At 41.4% G+C, this 27,849-nt stretch overlaps 1 protein-coding gene across 1 annotated transcript in view; it reads left to right on the forward strand.

The window, feature by feature from the left end:
• The window catches only part of KIF5C (kinesin family member 5C), a 269,359-nt gene extending 241,802 nt beyond the window's left edge, over positions 1-27,557 (forward strand). Inside the window, exon 26 of the mRNA XM_029605443.1 lies at positions 23,067-27,557. The gene's annotated coding sequence lies outside the window, so the exon portion shown is untranslated. The remainder of the gene's footprint in view (positions 1-23,066) is intronic.
• The last annotated feature ends 292 nt before the right edge of the window (positions 27,558-27,849 follow it).

A 27,849-nucleotide genomic window follows, 5' to 3' on the forward strand; every position in this document is an offset into this window, starting at 1 on the left:
AGGCATGGACAGGTGTATCGTCCGACGAGGGCATATCACTTTCAGAAAGGAGAAATAATTGGCTCCAGTATTTTTCTTTTATTTTGTATGTGTCAAACTCTTTCTTCCCTACCAGATCAGAGCTCTTACTCCACCCTTGGCCCTAGTGGGGGATTCAGTGTGTGAGCAGTGCCCAGAAGGTTAGAGGCCTTCAGGAGCGCAGCTGCCTAAACAGCCCTGACAGAGACAAAGGAAGTAATTTTTGAAATGATGTATTGCATACGGTCATAGTCTTATTGGGTATGCTGAAATGCTGCTTCAACAAAAGGTAAAAAAAAACAACAACATTTTGGGCATTATTGATGTCTAAGAGCAATTACGGTTAACTAAAATTTTCAAGTGCCACTCTGGCTACCATAAAATACAGAATGCAGCCCAACAAGTTTAAAAATACAGTAAAATCACAAGAGGTGGCCTTTAATAAGCCAGGATATTCTGATATTAAGTGGTTGCTCAGCACACCACAGAGAATATCAGTGGCCAGGTAATGTACACTTTGCATAGAGCACAGCCCGTTTTCAGGAGACTCTGCGCTTTCAGAATGATATTGCTGGCAGATGCGGATCCCGACTCTCTGCAGAAGTCTGAGAGGAGATTTGGTGCCGGGGTAAACGAGAATCTGTGACTATCTGCAGTGCAAAATAGGTCCATGCATTTTAATGTTTAAATGGTGACCAAAAGATTGCAAGTGAAAGCAAAGCACCATATCTGTTTAATTAGAAAGTGAAAGTTATGTTAGAGCTGCATCTAATGGGGAGGGTAAGCAAGACTTGCTGGGAAAGTGTGCTTAGATCTCGCAAAGGAATTTGTTGGAGGGTTGAACTGTTACTTGTGCGCACAGATTTGTGCGCTGGTGTGAGAGTGTAAATTCATCCTAGGAAGCCCCGGGCTGACGCAGCAGGACAGTGTCTTGGTGGTATCTGAACCACAAAGATGGGGATAAGTGCGGCTGGTTGCTGGACATCCCATAGTTGGCCAAAACATTACACAAGCAGATTTACAACAAATCATAGAAATTTTTTTTTTTCACTCAGAGTGCACTCAGCCTATGGAATATGTTGCCAGATGATGTGGTCAAGGTGGGGTTTAAAAGAAGTTTGGACAAGTTCCTGGAGGAAAAATCCATAAGATGCTGTTAGCCAAGTAAACTAGGTAAAACCCTTATTCCTGGGAGTGAGCAGCAAGAAATAGATCTACTTAATGAAAACTGGGTTATTTGGACCCAGACTGGCCACTGGGCTCAATGGATCTTGGTCTGAGCCAGCATGGCATTTATGTTCTTAATCCTTAATCTCTTTGGATTTTCTTTAAATACAGTTCCTTTTTTGGTTGGTGTACAGGTTTTTTAATATATAGTTTCAATGCAAATCTCTACAAGGAAAAAAATTCTTGATCTGTATGCTTTCATTCACTGATGGGAGGTTAAGTAGCCCTCATTAAATACATATTTAAAAAAAAAACAAAAAAACTTATTTTTAAATCCCCACTTTGTCTTCATCTGTTTCCTTCCTGGACTTTTCAGTGTACTAGTTGTCTTTATCTAGTTTCACACGGGTGGCCATGATTTTTGCATCCCGTTAAGATGCTCATGGTTGGTATGGCAGCACAGTTGTGCCATGCTCTGTCTAAGAATTCTGAATTAATTTCTGCAGAATAAATATACCGTATTTTTCGCTCCATAAGACGCACCTGACTATAAGACGCACCTAGGATTCAGAGGGGGAAAATTAAAAAAAAAAATTTGTGCTAAACCGGCTCTGCGTCTGGGCGTCTTATGGAGCAAATTAGGGGAGTGCATAGCTTTTTTTTTCCTCCCCATTTTGTTTTCGGGTCTGGGGAGGGCCATTTCGGTCCACTCCCCAGATCAGAAAACTTTTCTTTCTCTGGGAACCCCTCCCCTCCAAAAAAACCCCCATCCCAACCCTTTAAATTAACAACCCCCACCCTCCTGACCCCCCCAAGACCTGCCGACTTAATTTACTGCAACCCCCCCCCAAGACCTGCCAAACGTCCCTGGTGGTCCGACAGCGGTCGGTCCCAGTGACATAGTGAGGGCAAAGGGCCGTCGGCGCCATTTTGTTTACTGGCAGCCGACGACCGAAGCCCAGGAGATCGTTCCCGGACCGCTCCTGGACCCCAGCTGGACCACCAGGGACGTTTGGCAGGTCTTGGGGGGGGGGGGGTTGCAGTAAATTAAGTCGGCAGGTCTTGGGGGGGTTAGGAGGGTGGGGGGTTGCAGTAAATTGTCGGCAGGTCTTGGGGGAGTCAGGAGGGTGGGGGGGGTTTGTTAGATTTTTATTTTTTTTTTAATATTCGCTCCATAAGACGCACATACATTTTCAGCCCACTTTTGGGGGGAAAAAGTGCGTCTTATGGAGCGAAAAATACGGTATATTTTTTTATTTTGAGCAATTTTCATTTCTTTCCCTCAGTTAATGTAAAAATACTGTATTACCATGTTGAAAATTTTAAGAAGGGAAGATTCTGAGGAAGAGAGCAGAGTCTGTATCAATAAGCTAAGAATAACAGACTAGTGCCATTGTTTATAGAGAAATAGAGGGAAAAAGGTGGGGACTAGTCTTTGGTTGCTGTGCCACATTCTGGCAGCAGTGCTACCTGTACAGACACAGAAACTACTGTTAGAATTTTTTGCTTTGACTTCATGGTTGCTTGGAGATTGGTTGTCAGAAAAGAAAGATACGGAGAAAGGCAGCAAACATGATAAAGCAGATGGAACAGGCTCCCTTATGAGGAAAGGTTAAACAAATTAGGGCTCTTTAGCTTGGAGACGAGACAACTGAGAAGGGGTTATGATAGAGGATTATAAAATCATGAGTGAGGTGGAACAGGTAAATAGGGAATGGTTATTTATACTTTCAGATAGTACAAAGATTAGGGGACACTCTCTAAAACTAATGGGTAGTACATATAAGATGAAGAAGTGAAAGTATTTCTTCACTTGGAATTTGTTGCTGGAGTATGTGATCAAGGCCTAACAGGGTGGGGGGTTTACTTTGCATCCTACTGAAGCAAGGCAGGGAAGTTATTCTTGTCCTCCTGCCTCAAGTAGCGGCAACAAAAATAGCACATTTTCTGTGCTGGGTTAGACCAAGGTTGCATTGAGCCCAGCATCTGACAGTGGCCAGACCAGATCTTTAGTAGGAACTTGGCAGATCCTAAAGAGATAGATCCATTCCTTGTTGCCCACTCCCAGGGATAAGGTTTGGCTTTACTCATCTTCCTGGCTAATAATTATTTATGGACTTATCTAAATCCTTTTTAAACTCAGAAATGGAACTCCGAACAAAGTTAGTGTTCAGTCAAACTTTAAACTTGAGATTAAATCATGGATCTATTTATAATGGACACGTGATATTGCCCTTCCTTTTCCCACCCCAGTTAGACTGTAACCTTGTGGATATACCTTTGAAAGGCAGCGTGACTCACAGTAATCCCATGGATTTCATTGTAATGGTACGAGTCCTATTTATAGTAATTTCTTGTATTGTATGTGCAGATCCTTCACTATGTTACTGCAAGCAAAGGTCACTGTGCCTAGTTATCTATACTTTTTTTTAACGGGAGGATTAAACCTCCAGTTTGGTTCATGGGCAGGGTATTAATTCCTCCTCTCTGTTTTCAATCAAAAGACCAAAAGAGGGCTGGCCATCAACTTAGATTTTAAACCTTATACTTGATTGTAGCCAGTTACCTTTATTTGATCACCTCTTTATTTAAGATCAAATGTAAGGTCTGAGCCATGAATTGGGGAGGATGCACTGCCTCCATTGTATGCAGATATATCTCATGCATATTCATTATCTGTATCCTGAAAACCAGAGCTGTTTGCAGCACTCAAGGGACTAGAATTGCTTACTCCTGCTCTATCAAAACAGGAAGATTAAACTTCCCATTTAAACACACACACACACACACTTCTTAAAAATCCAAAACATTTTAATAAAAACCAAGAATATATGCCATGGAATTTACAGGCCATTCTTCTATTAAAATGGGAAGAGTAAGACGTTTTGCTTGGCTTGTGGAATGCTAATATTAGCTTCTAGTGAAACAATGAGATGTCTGTTATGACATGGTCTGTATGAACGCTGCTGCCTTTTTAATATGTTGTTCTGCCACATGGTCTTGGGCCCGAAGATTTATGATCAAGCATAGAGAGAAGTTTAAGTGAAAAATGTTTGATCAAGGTCGCACAGTAAGTGGGAGAGCGAGAAGTCTAATCTGTTTCACCTCGTCTGGTAATTCTTGCCTCTAACCCTTTGGTTACACTACCCATCCCCATGTAAGTGTGCAGCTGTTCCTTGCACTGATACATTTTTTGCAGATGTCAGGTTCTCTACCTTTCTCTGCATGTTTATTATGCAGATAGTGATGATATTGAGGTTACAAAGACTGGCTCTTTTTTTTTTTTCAGCTTCCGCCCTGCTGATTTTGGGTGCTTTCTCCAATGCAATGTAACTAAAGGTCCCTAATGGTTGCCTGGTATTTTTCCTGCAGTCGCATTACATGGCCTGCTCTAAAGTTGTCTGAATGTAATTACAACCAGATCCTAACAGGACTTAGGAAATTAAAATTTGTATTTAATTTGTTTACAAAACCATTTTAAAAAGTTACTTGAATTTAAACAAAACAAACTATTCCAACTATTCAAGTTGTAGCAGTCTTCTCCTGCCATGTGCAGTCTGCTGGATCTTGATTCTGATTTGGTTGGCAGAGACTGAGTTTTGTTATGAAGAATTTATTGCATCCGGAGTGAGATGATTTGTGGGAAGCTGCCAGTCAAGCACAGAATAAGGACATCTAATAGAATTATACTGACATAACATCTGGAAATCCATGACTCTCAGCCTGATTTATCCCCATTCTGTTGCTAAGGGAAGAAAAGCCTAGTCAGGCCCCAAATGCTTCAGCATGGTGTTCTTTGCGTTTTGATTCCACAAACTGAGACTGTTAATTTTAGACACCTCTTGTTTTATAATCTGACTTAGTTTTTTTAAAGAGCACTTCCAGAGCCTTTTACTAGCACATTTCCATGTGTTAGTGTCATTGACGTTATAATTTAAAATAAACAAATTGGTAAGTGACAGTTGATATCCCTGGAAATTGCGCATTCTTCCGTAATAGCTATCTCTACTTAAAAACATATTTTGAGAGCTGGGCCTCTCACTGACTAATGGTTCTCTACTTTGTCCCATGCACGGCTATTAAATGACAAGTAGCCAGGTAGAAAACACCATTTTCTTTCTCTTTGTCTTATCACTACCTCCTTGACGGCTGGGGAAGAGACCTGTTCTTAGTTCCAGAATTTAATGATTTTCTTAAGTACTATGGTGGAGAGGCAGATTCTTCCCCCCATCCCACTCTAACCCTAAATCAAAAGCTGCAAGCAGAAGTCTGCAAAATGAAGGAAACCTCGGTATCGGGTCTTTATAAGATTGTAAAAATTTGCAAAATATAAAGAACTTTACTTTCTGAGTAGAGAATTCAGGAACTGTAACATAAAGTAGCACATTTGACATTCCTGCTAACATTAGACTTTAAACAGCCCACCTGGATGTGTTGAGCAAATGTATTCAGGGGCTATGAGTTCTCAAAAAATAGACGTTATGGTGTAGGTATCTCGTTCTGATTAGAAATTTCAGATTCTTCATCTAGAAAGCGCCATCCCTTATAGGGATGTGCATTTGGGAGAAACAAATTAGGAAATGATGACAAAATTTCTTGTTTCGTTTCAGGCCGTTTTAAAAATGAAACAATTTAAGTCAGAATCTTGTTTCGTTTGAAAATCAAAAATAAGTCACCCGCTGGATCTAGGCCCAATGCCAGGGCCTCATCTAGGGAATAGGCAGACATCCAAAGCAGTGGCTATGGCCTACGCGCGAGTGCAACACAGGTGGCAGGGCCTTGCCTAGGCATAGGCTGCAGCCCGACCAGGGGCCACAGTCTACGCCCAAGTGCGATGCTGGGCTCTTGGTGTAGGTTCAGGCCCAATGCCTAGCCAAAAAATGTTGCCAGGATCAGGAAATTTCCTGACCCCACACAACTTCTCCATTGGTGATCCAATGCCACAACCAGGTCCAGGCCTGATGCTAGGGCCTGGCCGGGGGGCTGAGTCCCAAAGCCTTGGCCTAGGCCAGGGCACAGACCCAGACCAGATGCTGGAGCTTAGTCCAGAGGCTGGGTCCTGACGCAGGCCCAGGGCCCAACGCCAAGCCCCAGCCCAGAAGCCAGGAATAAATGCCAGGGCCTCAGCCCAGGGTCAGGCCCAAGCCTTGTAGGTTTTCTTCTGTCTTCAAATGATAGCGTCTGCTCGGGATTTGCTGGAGTAAATTATCTGCAGTGCATTATCCCAGTGGAGGGTGCCAATTTGATGTATGGCTCTTGTATAGGTTACATTTAAAATTTCAGTGTAGGAAAAAGCACTTTTATTTTCCAGTAGCCTTTGAGCCTAGTGTTGGGACTGACATCAGTGTTACACACTCCTGGCACGTCTTTAAGATTTATATTACGCCTCATTCAGTTTCACATTGCTCTAGGATTACAATAAAAATACAAACACTCATAACTAAAACAAAACATTAATGAGACAAAAATAAGAATAAAAATTGCAGATACTTTCATCTCTCTTGCTCCCATGACTTCATTTGTCTAACGTATCTGTGCTAAATAGTTCATCCAAATAGCTATAAGCATTCAAATTTAACAAAATGCCTTTTCAAATAAATGTTTACAATTTTTTTTCCCTAAAGGTTTTCAAGTCTTTCTCCTTTAAGTTCTAGCATGAGTGCATTCCAAAAGTAGGACTTGCTACAGAAAATGCTTGTGTAGGGGACATCTGCAATCTCAGTTCATGAAAAGAAGGGCTAGTAAGTAGACGTCTTGTTCCTGGATTACAGAGTCTGAGAAGGGAGACGAAGCTCTCATATTGTGGCATTAAAAATGAATACCTGCAGCTTAAATTGAATTCTAGAGACCATGGAGAGCCATTGAAGTTTTTTCACGTAAAGAATAATATGCTCTCCCTGTTGACTTCCTGTGATCAATCATGCAACCTCATTCTGTGTTAGTTGTGGAGCCTGCAGACAACACGTAGATTACTGTAGCGCATTGTACGTAGGTTTACCTAAACGTACTGGGTACAGGGGCTGGCACTACAGTGTGAAAATACAAATTTGGTAAGATAAATTTAAGGCGGCGCCCCAGGCAGAACTTGTAAAATGTAAACTTTCTAACAGAATTGAGTTGTGGACACAGAGAGGGAAGCATCAAGGATGAAGGCCAAATCTTACTTGAGTCTAAAAAGGACATAACTGGCTATTGAACTGCAAACCATGCAGATATTCAGGGGACATCATGACTAACCTGTAATACTTCTGGATTTTATTTTTTTTAGATTAAGGGCTAGTTTATTTCTTTGCATCTGTATTTCTGCTTCAATATGCTAAGTGTAAACACATTAACGAATCATGAGAGTCGGAACCTATTCAACTAAGAACATAAGAACATAAGAAATTGCTATGCTGGGTCAGACCAAGGGTCCATCAAGCACAGCATCCTGTTTCCAACAGAGGCCAAAACCAGGCCACAAGAACCTGGCAATTACCCAAACACTAAGAAGATGCCATGCTACTGATGCAATTAATAGCAGTGGCTATTCCCTAAGTAAAATTGATTAATAGCCATTAATGGACTTCTCCTCCAAGAACTTATCCAAACCTTTTTTGAACCCAGCTACACTAACTGCACTAACCACATCCTCTGGCAACAAATTCCAGTTGCATGTCATCAGTATAGATTTTATACTGAAAATGAAAAGATTCAGTGAGTTACCCCAGCAGGTACAAATAAATATTAAGTGCCGATCCTTGAGGAATTCATTAGGTAAGGTTCGTAGGGGTTGAAAAAATGTCACCTGCCCTCACCTGCTGTATCCACTCAGGAACCACTTTAAAACTCCTCCTCCTATTCCAAAAGACTCAGCAGCTTATGAGAGAGAGTGTCAAATGCATTGTAGTCATCAAGCAAGACGAATAATACCGGCCTTCCAAGAACTTCTCAGGGCCAGTCCCAGTAACAAGGCTTCCTACCTCCTGGGAAGAAGCAGAGAGATCACAGCCCATGCAGCTCCTGAAATACGGAGTAAACAACATGAACCTGGGTACAGAGTGAAGGAAATGTAGTTAGAATGGACATTTTCAAAGAGCAGCTTTAAAGATGAAACCTTCCTTGTGAATTATCACTGGGTAACACTTCCAGGGGTAAATTAAAATATGATATATTATGGTAACTAGGACTGTATTAAGCTTCTCTATTAATCCTGTACTGGCCTGGCTTATTAGGGCGACATGCATCACAGCACACAGCAGCTCTTCAGTATTGATTTAAGCAGTAAAACTTATTATACTAAGCATTTTAATTAAACATTAGCAAAACTGGAATTTGATTTCTAGATAATATTTAGCTTGTTAACTTAAAATATCTACTTCTCTGTTTGGGTAAGAAATTAGTGTCCCCTTGATAAGATAGCATTTCCTAATGGTCTATCAGTCATTATGCACATGAGACAATTGACATTCATTCAACATGATTTAGACAGCTATATTCATTTATTCTCATTTTAGAGTAATGGTCTGTTAGCTGTAAAGTTTCTGATAGGCTATGCAGGGGACCTAGGAGGCTAGATATATGGGTAACTGCTTTATGGATTGACATGTGAAGGAAGGGACACTGCATGTGAAATAAATTGGTGACCTTTTATGCTAATCTGCTCCGGATAAGAACATAAGAAATGCATGCTGAGTCAGACCAAAATCCATTGAGCCCAGCATTCCATCTCTGATAGTGGCCAGTCGGGGTCATGAGTAGCCAAGACGCACATTTTACTTTAAGAAATTAGCACCTACCCAAAGGTAGGTGTTAATTTCTGCCGGCACTGAGGAAGTAAAAACTGCTTTTCTGTGCACCCTCCGACTTAATATCATGGCGCTTGCCCGCTCTCCCGTGAAATTTACTGTCTCGGCCTGTTAGTTTGTCAGTATTCTTTGAAGGTACTTTCCTCCAAACCATGCACTGCTATGGTTTGGAGGAAACCATGTTCTAGTTTAAAAGTTGTTCTAGTTTAAAAGTTGTTCTATCTCCTTTTTAAAGGTTAGTGCCAGCATTCTTGTTCCATTCTGGTTACGATAGAGCCCATTCCTTCTGAATAGGTTTCCACTTCCCCAAAAGGTTCCTCCAAAGCAGCGCAAGGACTGATAGGAGTTGGGACCACTCTGCTATGTTATTGAAGACTAGAGATGTGATTCGGCTGAACCTTTCAGTTTGGCCTTTATCGGCCTGCTGTCCATTGCTCCTACCATGTGACAGGGGCCGACCAATGGCAGCGTAGCCCCTGTCACATGGTAAGGGCAAAGAACCGCTATTTTGATTAGTGGCAGCCGATGGCTCGAGAAGGGGGGATCGCTCCTGGGACCCCGTTAGACCACCAGGGCTTTCGGCAAATCTTGGGTGGGGGTTGCAATTACATTTGAAGGGTTGAGGTGGGTTTGTGTTTTTTCCCCAATGTGCCCTTTCTCCCCCCCCCCCAAAAAAAAAGATAAGAAAACCACACGAAATTTCATGGGTTACCTATCGTTTCGTCAGCCCCCCCCCCCCGAAATGCGACAAAATAGGAAATATTGTCTTTATTTCCTGTTTCATTGCAAATGAATGCACATCCCTATTGAAGACCTCTTCTATATACCTCTCTGTCTCAGCTCCTCCAGGTCTGCCACTCTGGCCTCCAGAGCTCAGACTCGTTCTCTGAGAGCCAGGAGCTCTTTGCACCAGGTCCACACATGCAACCTCTCACCAGCAGGTCATTAGGCACACTCTGCAATAGGCTGGATAGCCCCCATTTCGTTGCTGGACTTCTATCTACATCTTAATTTGTTGAGTTGAAAGTCTTAAGATTAAGGAGTAGGTATATCTCAATTTAAGGACTGTTAAATGTGATTAAGTTTTTTCAAATGTATTTATTAGGTGACTTTTAAAATCCTATGGTTTTTAAATTTGATAAATGGATGAATAATGTCAGTGAATGAACAGCAAGCAGAACTTAAATTAATCAATCACTAAAATCAGGGTCAATTGAATGTTTTAAGTATCTAATTGACTTATTTTGAAGACTTTCCTCTTAGTGGAGGTGATAATCTATATATCAAAATGAGACACAGGTGGACAGGAGGGCGGGGATCAAACTAGTAACTCGTTGCCCAGGAACTAGTACTCACCTTCACAGATCAAGTAATATGACCTTTGCAAACTCACAATTCAAATACTGATGAAGAAATACTATCTTTTACTAGCTCAGAGAATCAGTCCATTTTCCAATTACATAAACAATTCTAACACGGGCAAACAAAAAAGATGGAGTACTGAGAAGGAAGAAGACACAGCTTGTCCTGGATAGGGAGTGGTATCTTTCAAACTCTATGGCTGGCAGCTGAATATATCCTTCGCAGTGTGGATGGAAATAAATGGGCAGATTGGATGGGCCTGTTGGTCTTTCTCCTGTGGTCATCTATTATGTTACTGTGTTTTATAGCTAATATGAGTGCTCTGGACCTTCACATGATCCTATCCAACGTCTAGGCTATTCCCAGTTCCAGAAGTGCACTTTTAGTTAGCTTCTGCCTCTGTTGTAATTTAATGTTTGCATATGATCATGTTCAGTATAAACACTGGGTATAAAATACTACTTGGACAAAGCCCCATGATCGTGTAGTATAGAGGACACAAGTATAAAGGATGGTTCTGATCATATCATAACAATTGCTCTGATCAGCTTGTTGCACTTGCTCTTACTAGTTCTCATTTTTATGCTTGAGGTCATTGGTCTGTGTGAGAAAAGAGTGGGAGCTGTTACACATGCATCTCTCACTTAAATCCACTCACTGTGAAGGCATGTCAGGGGTGTTAGATTCTTAGTTACGTCCTGTGTTGATTAGTGAATTGCCATGGGCACAAGTTGAGGGATATCACTGGAAGCATCTAATCACTGATCTGCATGTAGGTGGCTCAGTTATGATGGTTGCTCGTTGTTGATCTGGAATAACTGCAGAATTTGTATCCTGCCCCTGAGTGTCAGAGCAGCCCTATGTAGGGATGCTTCTTTGTTTGAAGAAGAAAAAAGGATCCCTTAAAAACAAAACCAAAAAAAAAACCCCATACACTTGTCCCATTTAATATCTGCTGGCTTGCTGTTGCCAACTGGATATCTTTACATGTAGTTGCAATATTCACTTGTATTCACATAAACATTATCGTTGATGCGGTAATCAATAGCTCAGTCCAGAGGTAAAGTATGTAATAAAATAACATATCTGGGCTCTTCATCTTGGAGAAGAGATGACGGATGTTTATAAAATCAAGTTTAAGGAGTGGTTAGTTACTCTTTATTTTTTTTTCTTCAGATAGCACTAGAACCAGGGTATACTCCATGAAACAAACTAGTAGCAGATTTAAAACAAATTTGAGAGTTTTTCTTCATTCAACACTTAATTAAACTATGGAATTTGCTGCCAGAGAATATAGTCAAAACTAGTAGTATAGCGGAGTTTAAAAAAAAAAAAAAGGTTTGGATAAGTTCCTAGTGGACAGGATCCATCAACCATTATTAGCCAGATAGACTTGAGTGTCTCCATCTGAATGGGACTATTGGTCTGACCTAGCATGGCATTTCTTATTTTCTTTATGAAAAGAACGTTCCAAATGACCAAAGCAGATACCAGAGATGAAGTGAATTTATATCCCTTCTCCACACCTTCCTCAGGAGATTAGTCCTTTTTTTTTTTTAAATGTCTTTTTGTTCGAGACATTACAGTCTCCCTTCTGTGGCTCTGGTAGACTGTTTTCTTGAGAAGAACTTGTTTTCTTGAGAACTTGCGTTATCGTCTCTGGAGCATGTCAGACTTTTAGTTCATTGGTTAGTAAACTCATCTTCTCTGTCTTACAGGATTAGCTCTAATAAATAGAACAAGGTATTAGTTCCCAGGTTAAAGATAGGAAAAAGTAATAAGCAACATTCAAACTGAGTTTATTAATGCTTTAATGCACACTGATCAGTATTTCCCTTCAAAAGATGCCAAAACCTATGTAAATGTCAGTGGGGTCATGGCCAGAGGGTCTGGGTTGGAGCTGGCATCATATCCTTGTCCTTGCACCTCTCCCTCTTATGCTTTTTCCGTGCAACTTAAGGCTCCCTCTCTCTTGCCCTCTCCCTCTATACTTATTGGCTTTCAAATGTGGTGGTGGCGGCAAAAGCAGAGAGCCAGTGTGGGAATTCACTGAGCCTGGGCCCACTCAGACCCTGTTCCCATCTGACTTCCTTGTGGGAGGCAGGCTGCTGAGCAAGCGGGGGGCGGGCTTCATAAGTCCCCATGCTTGACTTCCTTCTGCTTGCACTACTGCAGCAGCAGCTGGAAGCCATGGAATGAGTCAGCAGGAGGGATAGGGGCTGCCTTCTGGGGTGGGGAAGGGACATTAACAACCCTGCCAGGATATTCCTTAAAAAGGGGCCCTGACCCTCCCAGTTTTAAACGTTCAGGGGTGGAGTGTGACAGTAACCATGACTGAATTCTGCCCACTCCCTCCTTGTTCCAGCACTACTGCTTCCTCTCAGAAAGCAGCAGGAAGTATTGGGGTGTCTGCAAGAATTCTAATTCTTCATAACAAGGAGCAAGTGACTCTGTATCCAACTTTTCTTAGGATATCCACAATGAAATTGCATGCAGTGTATTTGCATACAATTTAATGTAAGTATGTTAATATTCCATGCATATTCACCAGATGAGCTGGGTGGGCCTTAAGGACTGGGGTGGGAACCACTGGCATCGTAAACGTAATATAAGCCTTGGAAATCTGAAATACTGTTTTCAGCCTGTGCAAACAAACTGAAAGTATCTGGAAGAATCTTTGTACCTTTTGTAGTTCCTAATAAAAGAAGATGGACCTGGCCTCTCCAAGAGCCTCAAATGTCATGCCTCGCTGAAGCTGAATTTTAGCTTAGTCTTGCACTATGAAATATCTGAGCTTTCTGCAAACAATATACATTTTGCAGTAGGAATAATTAAGTTCCATGGTCTACTGAAAAAGTTATAAAGTAACTGGTTTCTGTGTGCATTAAGCATGCTGTGCAAACATGGGCATGTCTTGTGTCGTTAGGAGCATACCATAGGGTTCAAGGGACAATGAGGAGACCAGAACTCCTCCCAGCTCTCCCATCCCAGCAACTTAAAATGTAGTTTTTGTTGAATTTGTAATAATTAAAACTGGAACTATGTCCAGCTCTGCTTAGCTTGGCAAAAGAAGGAACTGGGAATTTAGCCTGCAACTTGCATGTTGCGTGCTTGAACTGTTGCCACCTGGTGACTGCAGATAACCGAAAGAGCATGCAACACTTCTTTGGCCACGTGTGCCGAAGGATGGGCGCACAAATGTGGTCCATAAGGGCCACAAACCGGTTCTAGTCTTCAGTTTCACCACGATGAATATTTGTTAAATATGGATTTACATTCATTTGATGCTGTGAACCAGACTGATGTGCATCCGTGGTCTTCCCGTTTTGTTACCTTCAGTCCGTACTAAGGGGTTTCATTCAGGATCATAATGGGTGGGTGAGAGGGGCAGCTGTCCCAAGGTGAATAAATGACTGAAATGCAAATGTGGGCAGGCAGAGCTCTACTCTCTTCCTGTTGATGAGGTTGGAGGGGAAAAGGGAGGGGAGAGACATGGACCTGGGGATCAGAGTGGAAGGGGTGAAGGGATTGGATAAGTTCTTGGAGGAGAAGTCCATTACCTGCTATTAAGTTCACTTAGAGAATAGCCACTGCCATTAGCAATGGTAACATGGAATAGACTTAGTTTTTGGGTACTTGCCAGGTTCTTATGGCCTGGATTGGACACTGTTGGAAACAGGATGCTGGGCTTGATGGACCCTTGGTCTGACCCAGTATGACATTTTCTTATGTTCTTATGTTCTTAAGGGAGAGAGGAATTGGGGGTTGGGAGGCATCAGAGTGTGAGGTGATGGAGGTATGCAAATAACTTACCTGCTATGAACACTAAAATGCCTATTGATTTATTTGTATAGTTTATTTGGTTCTCTTACAGTTCTAATTTCACCCATTATGCGTCTGCAAAATAAGGGGCATGGAACGGCTCCCCTATGAGGAAAGGCTAAAGAGTTTAGGGCTGTTCAGCTTGGAGAAGAGATGGCTGAGGGGGGATATGATGGAGGTCTACAAAATCATGAAAGGATTTGAACAGGTTAATGTAAATCGGTAATTTACTCTTTCAGATAGGGGGTACTCCATGAAGTTAGCAAGTAGCTCATTTAAAACAAATCAGAGAAAATTCCTTTTCACTCAATGCATAGTTAAACTCTGGAATTCATTGCCAGAGTATGTGGTTACGGCAATTAGTGTAACTGGGTTTAAAAAAAGATTTGGATAAGTGCCTAGAGAAGTCCATAAACTGCTGTTAATAAGAAATAGTAGCTTGGGATCTATTTAATGCTTGGGTACTTGCCAGATTCTTGTGACTTGGATTGGCCACTGCTGGACCTCATGGATCCTTGGTCTTGACCCAGTATGGCATATCTTATGTTCTGTTCTTAATATATCAGGATTTGTTTTTCAAATTAAAACTGTGGCTTATGTATCTTTTGTAGGTTGTAGGATTCTTATAATAACGTAGAAGTGCCCTGCTATAAGGGTTGAGTGCTCCTTTTTGGTTCACCTATGCTGTGGCTGCAGTATGCACAGTTCAGGCATAGAAGAGAGATTCAGGGCAGTGGTGCCCAAACTGGTCCTTTGTCCCTGCCTAGCCAGACAGGTTTCCAGGATATTCTGAGTGAATACACAAAAGAGCAATTTTCAAGCACTGCCTCCAAAGTATGTAAATGTATTTCATGTGTATTCATTCAGGATAACCTGAAAACCAGACTAGCTAGGGGAGGGCCTGAGGACCAGTATGAGCAGCACTGATACAGGCCCTGTGAATTAAGCCTTCTGCCTATAGACACGAAATGGGTTAACTGCTAATTTCAAGAAAAACTGGATGAATAAGTGGGCTTGGCAGTAAATGTTTCATCGTTTTTCTGTTTTTGCTTTTACTGTATGCATCAAGAGAAAACATTTGATTTGTATGTTTTAGTAGTGGATGACAAACATTTTTAATATTCTATTTCTTTCTAGGAGAATGTCACTGCGTAAATACCATGTACATTATTTGTAGCATGAGCAGACTTTACTGCTAGTCTTTCTGATCACTTCTGTAGCGCTACTTGACATGCACATTGTTGAACAAAAACAAATGACAGTCCCTTCTCAATAGAGCTTCCAGTCTACTCAAGACAAGTATATAGGGGGCGATTTTAAGACCTGCGCGCGTCCGTGTGCTCACGGTTCCTGGTGCGCGCACACGGATGCACCAATGCTTACAACATGCACATGCCGGTGCGTATATGTTATAAAATCAGATGGCTGTGCGCACATGCGTACTGGATTTTGCAATCCACGTGTGCATGTGCGGGTGGCCTGCGACTCGCATGCGCGGGGGGGTGGGGGGGGTTGAATTTTACAAAGCAATGTGCGGCGATGTGAGTAGGGCTTCCCCACTTCCTTCCCAGATGGCTCCAATTAAGAAGCGGACTGGGAGGGAACCTCCCTATACCGCTATCTAACCTTCCTACCTTTTCCCCTTTCCTCCCCGACCCCTAAGATTTTTTTTCAAATGTTTTATCTTATTGCTCCTTCGGAGCAGCGGTAGACTCCATGCGCCAGACAGCTGCCGACGTGTGCTTCCCTGGGACAGCGGCTAACGGCACTGTCCTGACCCACCCCTTTTGCAGGGCCTGGCACTTCTGCACGTAACAGGGCCATGCGCACAACCCCCAAAATTTACATGCGTGGCCCTTTTAAAATCAGGCCAATAGGGCACACGTCTGAATTTGTCACTAGGCCTCTATTTAGGGCAGCAGAAGTCTGGCGGCAGCAGGCTGGCTATAACTCTGCTGCCTTCCAGCTGTGCTGACTCTCATTCAGCAGAGATCAGCACTCTGCTTCCTGATTCAGTCCCCTTCTTTCCCTGGCAGTGTGCAAGAAATAGAAGGGGAAGGGATGAGCCTGGAGCAGACAGAGAACAAACAAGAGCTAATCTGTTCCCTAATCCAGCCCTTCATTCAGGAACAGGAGGGGGGATAGACGAGCCTGGAGCAGAGAGCTGTAAAGGGGGATCATTTTGGGGAGATTAGAAGGGACTATATGGAGATCATGGGGTGGGGTGTTTTGAGAAGATAGACTGCAGGATGAGAGAGGGTCAGCTGGTGGGGGGTGTGTGTGTGTGCGTGTGCAAGAGAGCTGGGAATGAGGGAGGGAGCAGTATTTTGTGTGCGTAAAGGGGCTGATGTTTGGATGTGTAGTCCCCGCCCTAGTCAACTCTCTTGCATGGAGACATATGGGGAAGGGCCACGGCTACACAAGGCCTAATGAACAGTCTAAGACAGTCTTTTCAAGGTCACTATAGGGCTCTTCTGAACACTAGTTAGACCAAAAAATTACTCTGCAATCCAAAACTGTTCAAAATTGTCTATACTGCAAACTGATGGCAGGAAAGGTGGATAGTGCCCTCCAGCAAATAAAGTCCAAAAACATCCAACACAATCTCTCCTCCTAACACGTGCATGCACATGCCAGCCCCTGGGACAGGTACCCTTCCACCCTGGGTCTTCCCAGTACTTTTAGGGTAGCTGAATCTTTCCTGTTCCTTTCTCTCTTCTCTAAGGTAAATAGTTTGGATGTGAAAGTGGAGAGGGAGATTGTATGATAGCAGGGAAGGTAGGGTCCAGTGAGAGTTTTTTGGGAAGTGGTGTGATCACATTATGATGGGGTCAACAAAATGGGCCTTTATGTTTTAGGAGAGTGGCCTTGGAAGAAGTCTGGGCGGGGGAGGCCTTTGACTTGTTTCTGAGATCTTGTATTGGGTTGATAAAGTTTTTGAATGTAGTAGGCAGATACATTGTGGAGAGAATAGCCTAGTACTTAGAGCAGTGGGCTACAAAGCAGGGCGACCAGAGTTCAAATCCCCTCTGCTGCTTCTTGTGACCTTGAGCAAGTCACTTTACCTCATTTACTAAACTTTTTTTCCCCATAGATACAGAATGGTAGAAAAGCCTTGGTAAATATGGCCCTTAGACAGTTAGTCCTCGGGTGTTAAGGAAACACAGTACCTGAATGTAATCTGCTTTGAAGTGCTGAAAAGTCGAATATAAATCAAATAAATAAATACTGTTATGACACTAGAAGGCAGAGTTTAAGGGAAAGATTCCAGTGTTATCTCATAATGAGAAGAGCTCTGGATAGAATGTCCATTAGGTTACTCATGATGTCTCCTGTAAGGGGGCGAGTTGGGGATCCTATAGAAGAGGGTGTGTTATTGGGTGTAGATAAGTCTGGTTCCACATTTTGGCAGGGGGAGTTTTGGGGAAGGCTGCAGCACCCCCATCTAGGGCTGCTCGGCTCAGAATGTCTCTCTCTAAGGAGAGGGCTCTTTCGGAGCTTTACCTCTCAAGGGGAAGGGCTCGAGGTTGTGGGAGTGAGTTGCTTCAAGGGGAAACACATAGGGGACTCATTCTGGGTCCCGAAGGAGGAGAATCCGAGGTGCCAAAGATGGGAAGTCTGAGAAATGAGAAGCTTTCCAGTGGGCTGAGCTGGGGATATTAGGGAAATCCTTGTCCATTGATTGGAAAGAAAATTTGGAAGTTAGACAGAGCAAAGATATCAAATTCCTGGAAGACTGGGGAAGAGGTTTCCTGTTCAGGGGAATGAGTACATCTTCGCACAGATACTGAAGTTAGTTAAGGGATCTAGGGAGGAGTCTAGATCCACTATGTATGAACTGAAGAGACTGATGCAATTGGTTCTGAGCAGGGGTAGAAAGGGAGTGAGAAGAATAATTTCTGGTCTTCCTCTGGGTTATGGAATAAAAATATATAGTGGAATAAAAACCCATTGTCCATTTCTGTTTTATCTGGTTACTGCTCCATCTTTTACAGTTAGCTGTAGATACTTGCGTACTAATTCTACCCTTTTTTTCAATACTTGTTCTTAAATTGTGACCACTGACCTACCCAGAAATAAGTTTGTGATTGTTTGAATATATCTGGTGGTGTGAGACTCTGGTTTTTCTTCAAGGGGGGATGGCTCAGAGTTGTGTATCCAGGATGGGAAACTCCAGAGAGCTGCAGAGGGGAAAGCGAGAGAATTCCCTATCCAGCTGAATAGTGTTGACCTTTGCCTCTGACCAGGGATGCTCAAACTGGTCCTCAGGCGTCCTTCCCCCCCCCCCTCCCCCCCAAGCCAATTGAGTTTTCAGAATATCCCTAATGACTATACATGAGAAATATTTGTATACATAGGAGGTAGTGCATGCAAATAAATCTCATGTATATTCATTAGAGAGATCCTGAAAATCTGACTGGCTGGGAAGGACCCAAGGACTGGTTTGAGCACCCCTAATTGACATTTTTGTTCGGAACCACACATATAGAGACCCCCATCATTGGGTGCCAGACCACCTTACATTTTATGTGATCTGTCAGGGAGGGGGTGGGGGTGATGATTAATAGCATGTTTGAAGGCAGTGGGAACAGTTGCAGTGGAAAGTAATGGGCTGCAGATATGACATTTTGAAGGGATGACTGCTGAAGAAATAGACTGAGGATCTGGGAGGGGGGGGGAGAGAATGGGGTCAGAGGAACAAGTAGTGAGTTTGGAGGAAAAGAGAAGATGGGCTGTGTCCTCCATTGTAATTTCAGAAAAGGAGGAGAGAGTGGCAAGAGCCAAAAGAAGAAGGGGTGAAGCGTGAGAGGGGGCGGTAGAGGAACATAGTTGAGAAGTCAACTAATTTTGTGAAGCATATCATGGAAGTATTCAGTCATAGTCTGGACAGAGAGCGAAGTGGTGGTGGGAGGCAAAAGCATTCTGAGGAGGGAATTCAAAGTGTGGCAAAGAGATGGTGAGGGCTGGAGGCAAGAGAGTTTGTCAGATGGATATATAGTAGTCTTGCTTGGCAAAAGCAAGAACAGTAGCAGACTAGGAGGAGGAAAGCATGAATCTGAAATATATGAGGTTGGCATGCCACAGTAACATAGGAATCAAATTCTGGGGGTGAATGAAGGCTTGGGTTTAGCATGCCTTACACTGGACAGGTAAGGGGAGGGACAAGAGTATCTAAAGTAGAGGAGAATATGATATAAGACTAAATTGCTTCGGACAATGTAGTGGAGGCAGTGCTGATGCGAGTGTCTGCTGTCGCCCTAGGCAGTGACATCACAGGGTCATGTGGCACATTCTCTCTTCTCTACCACCACCCTGCACTGCCAAATCGTGCACCTCCTCTCCCGCTCAACAAACCTCCAGCTGCTGCCGCTATCATAACTCCTTGGCACATTTGAAAAATGGCGCCCTTGTGTGCCCCTACACCGCCCCTCCCACTTCCATCACCGTGGTCAACTGCCTAGTCCTGCCTTATACTTGCGCTAGCCCTGCGTGGAGAAGAGGAGGAATGAGAGAGAAGCGGAGAGGATACAAGTGCCAATAGCATAAAGATTCCTGAAGATGTTAGTGATGACTAGACAAGGCTGTGTGGGAGGGTGGTTTAATATGAAACTTATCAGATGATCTGAGAGAGGAAGAACTGAGGGTGAGATGTCTGAGACATAGAAGTTTGAAGAAAGGACAAGGCAGTAGCCATGCTGGTGAGATAGTGGAAGAGAAGAATTGGGAATCAAATGAAGAAATTAAGGCAATAAGTTTTGAGGCATAAGAATTTAGAGGGGTCATCAGCATGGAGATTAAATTCCCCAAGAATAAAGGAAGGGGAAAGATGGTTTAATGAAGAACAAAAGCCAGGAATAGGTCAGTGAGAAAGGAGGGGCATTATCAGGTGTCAATAAATGACAGCAAGAGGTAGTGGGGTGAATAGGTGGATCCCAGGATTGGGATTGATATCCCTAGCTGAGAGGAGGAGGAGCACGAGACTACAGAGAAGAGAGGTGGAGGTAAGATGAGGATGAGATGCTCTCAGGGAGCGTGGAAATGGCTGGATCAGAGGAATCGTTGAAATTCAAGAGCAGTGGAAAGGGTAGACAATAGAATGGCTGGTGAAGTGAAAAATGTAGAGAAATAAGGACAGTAGTCTTGATGTTGGTAGCTTATAGCAGAGAATAAAACTGGGAAAAGCATGAAGAAGAGTAGATGTAGTAGAGCCATTGGAAATAGAGAGAGAGAAACAATCTACTGATCTGAGGTAATGCTATGATAAACATGTCCTGGCCTACTGGTGGAAGCCCAAGTGAGTTGGGGTTTCCTCTGGACTCTACCAATGTAGCTAGAAGAAGTATGTACATGTACTGCAATCTCCCCAGTACCTGGCTAGCTGCTCGAGGAGCGTGGGGTAGCAGCAGCCCATGCCTGAGGTGGGTTGTGGTGACTTCTGAAGTTGCCCACCAAGGTAGACAGGAAAGGTGTGCAGATGTACTGTAACCTCCCCAGTACCTGAGGGGATTTGTCTTCCTGCAATCTAAATAAATGTTACCCTTATTCTCTCGTATGCCTTTGTGCAAACAGACACATGCTATAAATGAATGGCAGTACAGCAGGGGGTATCAGGATATTCACAATGAATATACATGAGACCTATTTGTAAGTACTGCCTCCTCTATATGTAAATAGATCTCATGCATGGAAATCCTACAAACCTTGACTGGCTATGGGATACTTAAGCATGTTTTTTGTACTCACTGCTCTATACTATTTAATTCTGCCAGTGCCTAAGACAGGAATGGCCAATTCTGGCCTTTAAAAGCCACAAACAGATCTAAAAAATACTTAAAGAATATGTATGAGATGGATTTGCATGCAAATCAATCTCGTGCATTTTCACTGTGGTTATCTTGAAAACCAGACCTGTCTGAAGCTTTTCAGGATTGAATTTGGCCACTCTTGACCTAAGGGATGCACAATGCAAATTTACAAGGCCATCTGAGAGCCTGCTTATTATAAATTGTGCTGGTCATGCTAAGATATTTGAATACAGCAGATCAATTTCTAGTCCCACACCATGTTAAATTTTTCCAGTTTTTGCTTTTCATTTAGTTTGGTTGATATGTCTGTGTATTCTTCTACAATGACTGCATTCGTCACTCCATACCTTATGGAGATTTGCTTTGATTTCTGAAATCCACAGGCACCTGCCCTCCACACACCAAAAAACCCTAAAAAATTGTGAAATAATTGAAATGTTCTGACTGTTGGTCTGCAGATGTTAATTGTGCAGTTGAACTTTGAGAGGTGTGATGTCATAGTTAATTTTTCTTTTTCTCTGTATGAAAGAAAATCTAAAAGCATCCACTCAGGAAGCCTGTCCAAGTAGTATATGAATGTACATTGTTCTTGCATATTTTATCTTGGCTCTGTTTTACACTGTCAGCAGTACACAATTTATATCCAGTGAATAGACTCCTTGTTGTATTATGTATCTTGAGGTATTATAGAAGTGGGTAAAGCTTCACCCACTTAACAGGGAAATAGATTAATTAGGGACCTCTTTACTAGAGCATCAACAGTCTGCTTTAATGTGGTTTTTAATGCTCTTTTTGTCTCCCACGTTAATGTGGGATTTAGCAAAGGACAATTTTGTGAGAACACATTTCCACAGCCAGTTACACATGGACCAGTGACAGTAACGTCCATGTGTTCCTGCTCCCCCTGGGATCCTTAAAGGGGCAGCTAGTGCTGAGTAGCATTATTTCCCCTTCTTCCCAGTCGAACACTCAAATCCCAGGGGACGAGAAAGTAGCTCGGTTTTCATACCTGTTACTGTTTGGTATCCCGATCAGATAGCTATGGGGTGTGATTTTGTTGTGGAGTTCTGGCCATTAACAACTTGAAACTGGATTAAACATGTTAATCTGTTCAACTATTCATTCTCATAACACGATTAGGAATATATATTTTCAAGTAAAATACAGCATTTTGTATAGCTTTTTCAATGTGAAGATGGAGTTTGTGTCAATATCTTCTGGCATAAGGTCGTCATCTATGTCTCTGTGATATATTAGTCAGCAGTGATCATTTCAGTCTAGGGCAGATTTAGCCACCATTTTACATGTAATCAGTTCTGCTCATGATTAATGCAACTCTCTATACAAGAGGTTACTGTGTAGCTCCTCCAAAATATGGCCACAAAGATTTTAAGAGATACAAGATCTAGGGGTCATGCTACACCTATTCTGATCAAGTTGCATTTACTCCAAATAGATTCGCTGGCGAGTACAGTTTAAAACATTATCCGTCATGTTCAATGTTTGAATGGGAAGGACCCACTTATCTCTCTAACTGATCTTTTTTTATACTGTGCAGACATTTACATTCTTTTCAGCAAGACCTGTTGGTGGCTCCACTTCCTTCGGTGGCAAAGCTTATCATGACTCAGGTCACCATTTAGCATTACTGGGACAGCATTATGGAACTGGGGTACCTCTAGACATTCGTTCCGAAACTAGTTGCTTGATTTTCAGGAAACGTTTAAAGGCATGGTTTTTTACCTGATTATTTGGCTGTTGCTAGACAGATGGCTATATTTAAGCTAGTGGGCCTAGTCATGGTAACTGAGATTGTGTACTGTACTGGAAGCAGGAATTTTACCATGCTATTTTTTTTTTTTAATTTATGGGTTTTTAGAGGCTTATTTAATTGTTATAATTTGGTTGCATTATGACTTTACTGATGATCTGCCTTGTGGCTTGTGTAATGATTTTATTTGTAGCTTGCCTTGAGGCTCTCGTGATGGAGAGCAAGAAAGCAGATATGAGAAAATAAGTAAGAAACTACACTGTAATACAGCAAGTTTAAACTTTGCCAAGTAGACGTTCATGCTTTAATTTTGTGATTTTCTTCTTTTGACAGGTTATTCCACCACATAGCATGTTCAAGATGGACTTTAACTTCATTGCCTTTTTTTTTTTCTCACCAACACCCCCTCCCCCAAACCTTATCTGCATTTTATCTACCATGTGCTTACTAAGGACATAAGCAGCAAATTAGTTTCCAATTTTTTTGAGCTTTGTAGAATCTCTGTGTACAGAAGTGTTTGATTCAGCTTTTCTTCAGAAACCTATCTAGTGCATCTAAAACATCCAGCTACTGTAGGGAACAGTAGATCTGCAATTCTGGATCTTTCTTATTGGTCAGACTAAGCCTTTGGTGCTGAGAGAGGCAGAAGTTTGTGTCTGCACCAGTATGTCCTTGCATCATCACGTCTCAGAAATCCCGACTTTTGGAGTCCAGTCGTCAATATTAAATGACAAGTACTACCTTGGGCAGGAGATTTTGTTCTGCGTGACCATCTGATTTATTGTATAATAAGCATTATTTTATATTTTTAGGGGACAAAAAAACAATGTGCTGCTATATCGTTTACATTAATTTTTAACTTTTAAATTAAAAACATATTCCCTGGAGAAGCATTTTAAAAATACATTGGGAAGATCCTAAATCTCAAGAACTGGAGTCTAGAGATTCATGACTAAAGATTGGAAACCACTGAAGGCAACAAATATCCCCCCCTCTCCCAAACTCCCCAGATTGTTGCTGTATATCCAGATTTTGAAGTTAAGTGTTCATTTTAACACACAAACGGTAATGGAAATTTTGTGATGTGGTTTGATGCTCTCATTACCGTACTTATAAAGACTTGTTCTCCCTAGCTTGTAGACATGACTGAAAATACTATCTCATCATTAAGGCCTTTGTTTACTCTAATTCCTAACCAGTAAGTCTGGACAGGATATGTAAGCTTCAAATACATCCATCACAGCTCTGATCTGATATGTATCGATGGATAGAACCCTAAGAGGAACCCAATAGGCCTAAAGATTAAAAATTGCTGGATATGGTCTTGCTTTTTGGCACAGATTTTTAAAAAAATGGTCGGAATCCCTAGCTGAAAGGCAACACATTCAAATAGTACTGTAAATTACAAATTGCTGTTAAGATCCTGAATGTACTTGCTGAAGTAGCAGGCTTTCTAGATTCCTCCTTCCCGTATTCTGTTGACAAGACTTGCTCTTGTAATATTGGAATGCAGAAATAGAAGCCAGCAATTTGCTCAGCTAGAAAATTAAAAACTTGTTTTCATTTTATAGGAATACGAGTTGTAGGAATTGATTTTCTTTAGGAAGCCAGTAACAGGCTATGAATGTATGTAATACTTTGACACAGTAGCTTAACAATCCATCAGATCATTTCATTCATAGACATTGTAGTATATCAACCCTTTCAACTGATTGTCCAGTTTCTTGCCTAATTTCTGATATTTCAGGTGCCTGAGATAAGATCCTATTTATCTCCATGGAAGGTTAAAATTCTGTTCTTTACTGCACATCTGTGAACAGAAGATCGAAGTTACTTAGCAAGTGTGTTGCTGCCCCTTTGTGAATCACCATGCTTGAATATGTATCTTATAATATATTAAATCATAAAATGGTATGAGCTAGATCTGCTATGTGAAGAGAAAAACCTGTTAGCAAATCCATCACGTCTAAAGTTGAATATGTATACCATTTCAGTTTTATTTGCTGCTGTTAACTCTGATAAATGGTGTCTTCTGTCTGTTGGTAAGAATAAACCAAATATGCCCTGCCATAGAAAATACTTAAACATTTTCTGTGAAAGTCTATTAGAAGCTATTTTTTGTAGCAGGTACATTTTGACTTACTGCACCATTAAACCGTTAAATTATTTTTTCTGCATTTTGTTCAACATTGTTTTAAATATTTAAGGAGATTTCTATTTTGTATTTATTTTGTCTTTTCTTATGTGTTTTTTTGTTTGTTGGTTTTCATGAATTAGACATGGATTCAAAGCCAAATGCACTGTAACCCCAATATTTGTTACCTCAGGTTAAATATACGCTGCCCAATTAGTCCGTGATACTTGATTGAGTCTTTTAGAAAAATCAGTGTGCTGGCCAGTTTCTCAGAGAGATGGTAATTATTTTTACTGAATGTCTAGGCACCTTCAATTTGTTTAATTTTGTTTTCCAAGAATTGATCAGTGTGTTATAACCAACAAGAACAAGAGAAAGATCCATGAAAAAAAAAAGGATTTTCTCCTGTTTTTGTTGGTTATAACAAACACTTGATACATTTTCAGGAAAAATAAAATTAAACTGAAAACGAATGTTCCTATATACACTGTAAACTGACAATGTTAACTTGAGCTGCTGCAGATTATACCCTGTAATCTGCCTTAATGTGGGCCTCTGGTGCTAAACGTCACTTCCAAAAAAAAAGATCTTTATAGTGCTGAGATAAATCTGTGACTTCCAGCTCATATTGTATCTATTCAGCTGAAATCACTTTTTTTTTTTTTTTTTGTGCACATTCAGGTACCGCACAGTATAGTGGAAAGGGAAGCTAAAGACATCTCTTTCAGGGTCTGACATCATTAGATAATGACAACCTATTGACTGATGATTGTGAAAGAGCCGTGCTGAGCTTGGCATTTCACTGCAGTGACTTTTATCACCAGAGGATCACTTTTAAGCCCCTTCAGAACGTATTTGAACTATTGCTCTGTAAAATGAGCACCTGTATTTTCAATAACTGTTTATAGTCACTGTACTTAAGAAGGACAACCCTATTAAATGCAACCTTTAGCTCCAGCATCTTAGCTTGGATAGTTCCCTGAAGTTCTGTGGATAAGTTGGCTTTGACTTTGCTTAGTGACACAGGGATTAGGCGGGTAGCTGATTAGCCAGTCAGTCTATTAGCGTCCTGTAACTCCTAGGGGAACTTCAAGCTGACTTTCCTCCAGAACGCAAGGTCATTTTTCTAAAACTGCTAATAGGCTGAGCTAAAGGTTCTACAATAGGATTGTACTCCAGAGTGAGACTTGCTAAATTATGTTTACATATTTAAATCCATTTTTGTTTGTACAATGATAATTTGTCCCATTATTACAGTTTATGAAATTTAATTTACAAACTGTGATGCTGTAATTAATTACTTGGATTTTTTTTTGGGATATTTTGAATTTTGTATGCAGAGAAATAATATAAACCATAACTTTGGTGGTCAGATCTTTTAAAGAAGATTGTATTTTGCTATTTTCTAGTACTAATGCTGCTACTTAGCTGCTGTGTATTCATGTATGTTATTTTTTTTTTCTCCAAAAGGGACCTATTCACTCCCATAATAATTTTCTAGAGCCCCATAGTATTAACTGAAAACTCTTTGTGAACATGGCAGAGTTGAGTAATGCTAAGTTTAAACTGAAACAAGTGAGATTACTTTTCAAGTCTAAAGCAGTTCAAAACTCAGGAATATTATAATTATTACAAAAATACACCTGAGTCACATAGTGATTTCAGATTTAATATACGCTTCTATTTTTGCCAAAAGGGGCACCTATCAACTCCTTACATTACAGACGTAATCTTTTTCTATCAAATTCAGCATTTTTCTTTAAAGTTTTTTGCGTTTTTCAATGCTTAAGAAGGGTCCAAGTCTGCAGAAGCTGGACTTGATTTGTGGTACGAAAGACATAGGTAATCATAAAAGGGGGGGAGTGATGAGACTATCCGGGGTGTAGCCAAAACATTTTTATAAGTTCTAGGTTACAATGCTAAGACTTCTTAAAACTATGGGCAAATGATATCCTGTACTCTTTGGTTCCCTATTTAGCCTACATACAAAGTAGCAGGAAAAGCATGGCATTTTTTTCAGGTGCCATGCTGCCCGGAAGAAGCTTTAAGCATCATAAAGTGATTGTAAGCTTTGGTGAAGGGAAAGGGGAGAATTTTTTTTTTTTTCTTATTGGGATGGCTGCTATGGAAATCATACGGCAGGATAAAATGTAATCTACGCTAGCTTTAGTGTAAAGCTTTAATGAGTTCATGAACTGAAAGGTGACAAGATGCCATTTTGGCAAACATAGGCCTAAGCATCCCACTGCAAAAATACAAATAATAATTTTGTCATTTCGTCATAGAAGTTGTGCCTGCTCATTCGACACATGCTGCCCTCAGGAGAGAAGTGGTGTGCGAATGGGGTGCTTTCTGTAGAATTGTACATGTCTAGTTAGTAACGTGGTGTGATGTGTACCCCAGGTGTATGTATTCTCTTGGTTGTCTGTACCTGTACAGTAGTGCTTAATCTAGGAAAGACAATTATTAAATTGTGGAAACATTTGATGGTATTAGGGAAAAATCAATTTACACTCGCATCATCAGATGCCTTACTATACTGAATTCTTGAAAGTGGGTCTGATTCCCCTGGGAGACAAGTCTGTTAAAATCTTGGTTCTAAAATGCTGTCCATTTTAAGATGTATGGATACACTGGCAGACTGCATGATGTACACTTTGAAATTGTTAAAATTGGAAAATAAAACTGAATTCAAGTTTATCAGATTTGCTTTGTGTGTGTGTCTGGTATATGAATCACTTTGATATGATATGATATCCTTTTTTGTTCCATTTAACAGTGGGTGAAGATGTGTTACTCCTGAGAAGCTTGAGTCCTGGTACCCCAAGGGTTTGTTTTGCATATACAAATTGTTCCCTCTTGAGAGTGTTCTAAAATAACCCAAAAGAAGTGCTGGTCTTGGGATGGTCCGATAGCCCAGGTGGCAAATGCACATGGGCCTGCAGAAGGTCCCTGGTTTGATCCCTAAATTCGGGCTCCCAC

This window comes from Rhinatrema bivittatum, chromosome 6 (assembly GCF_901001135.1).
Source record: "Rhinatrema bivittatum chromosome 6, aRhiBiv1.1, whole genome shotgun sequence".
NCBI lineage: Eukaryota > Metazoa > Chordata > Amphibia > Gymnophiona > Rhinatrematidae > Rhinatrema > Rhinatrema bivittatum.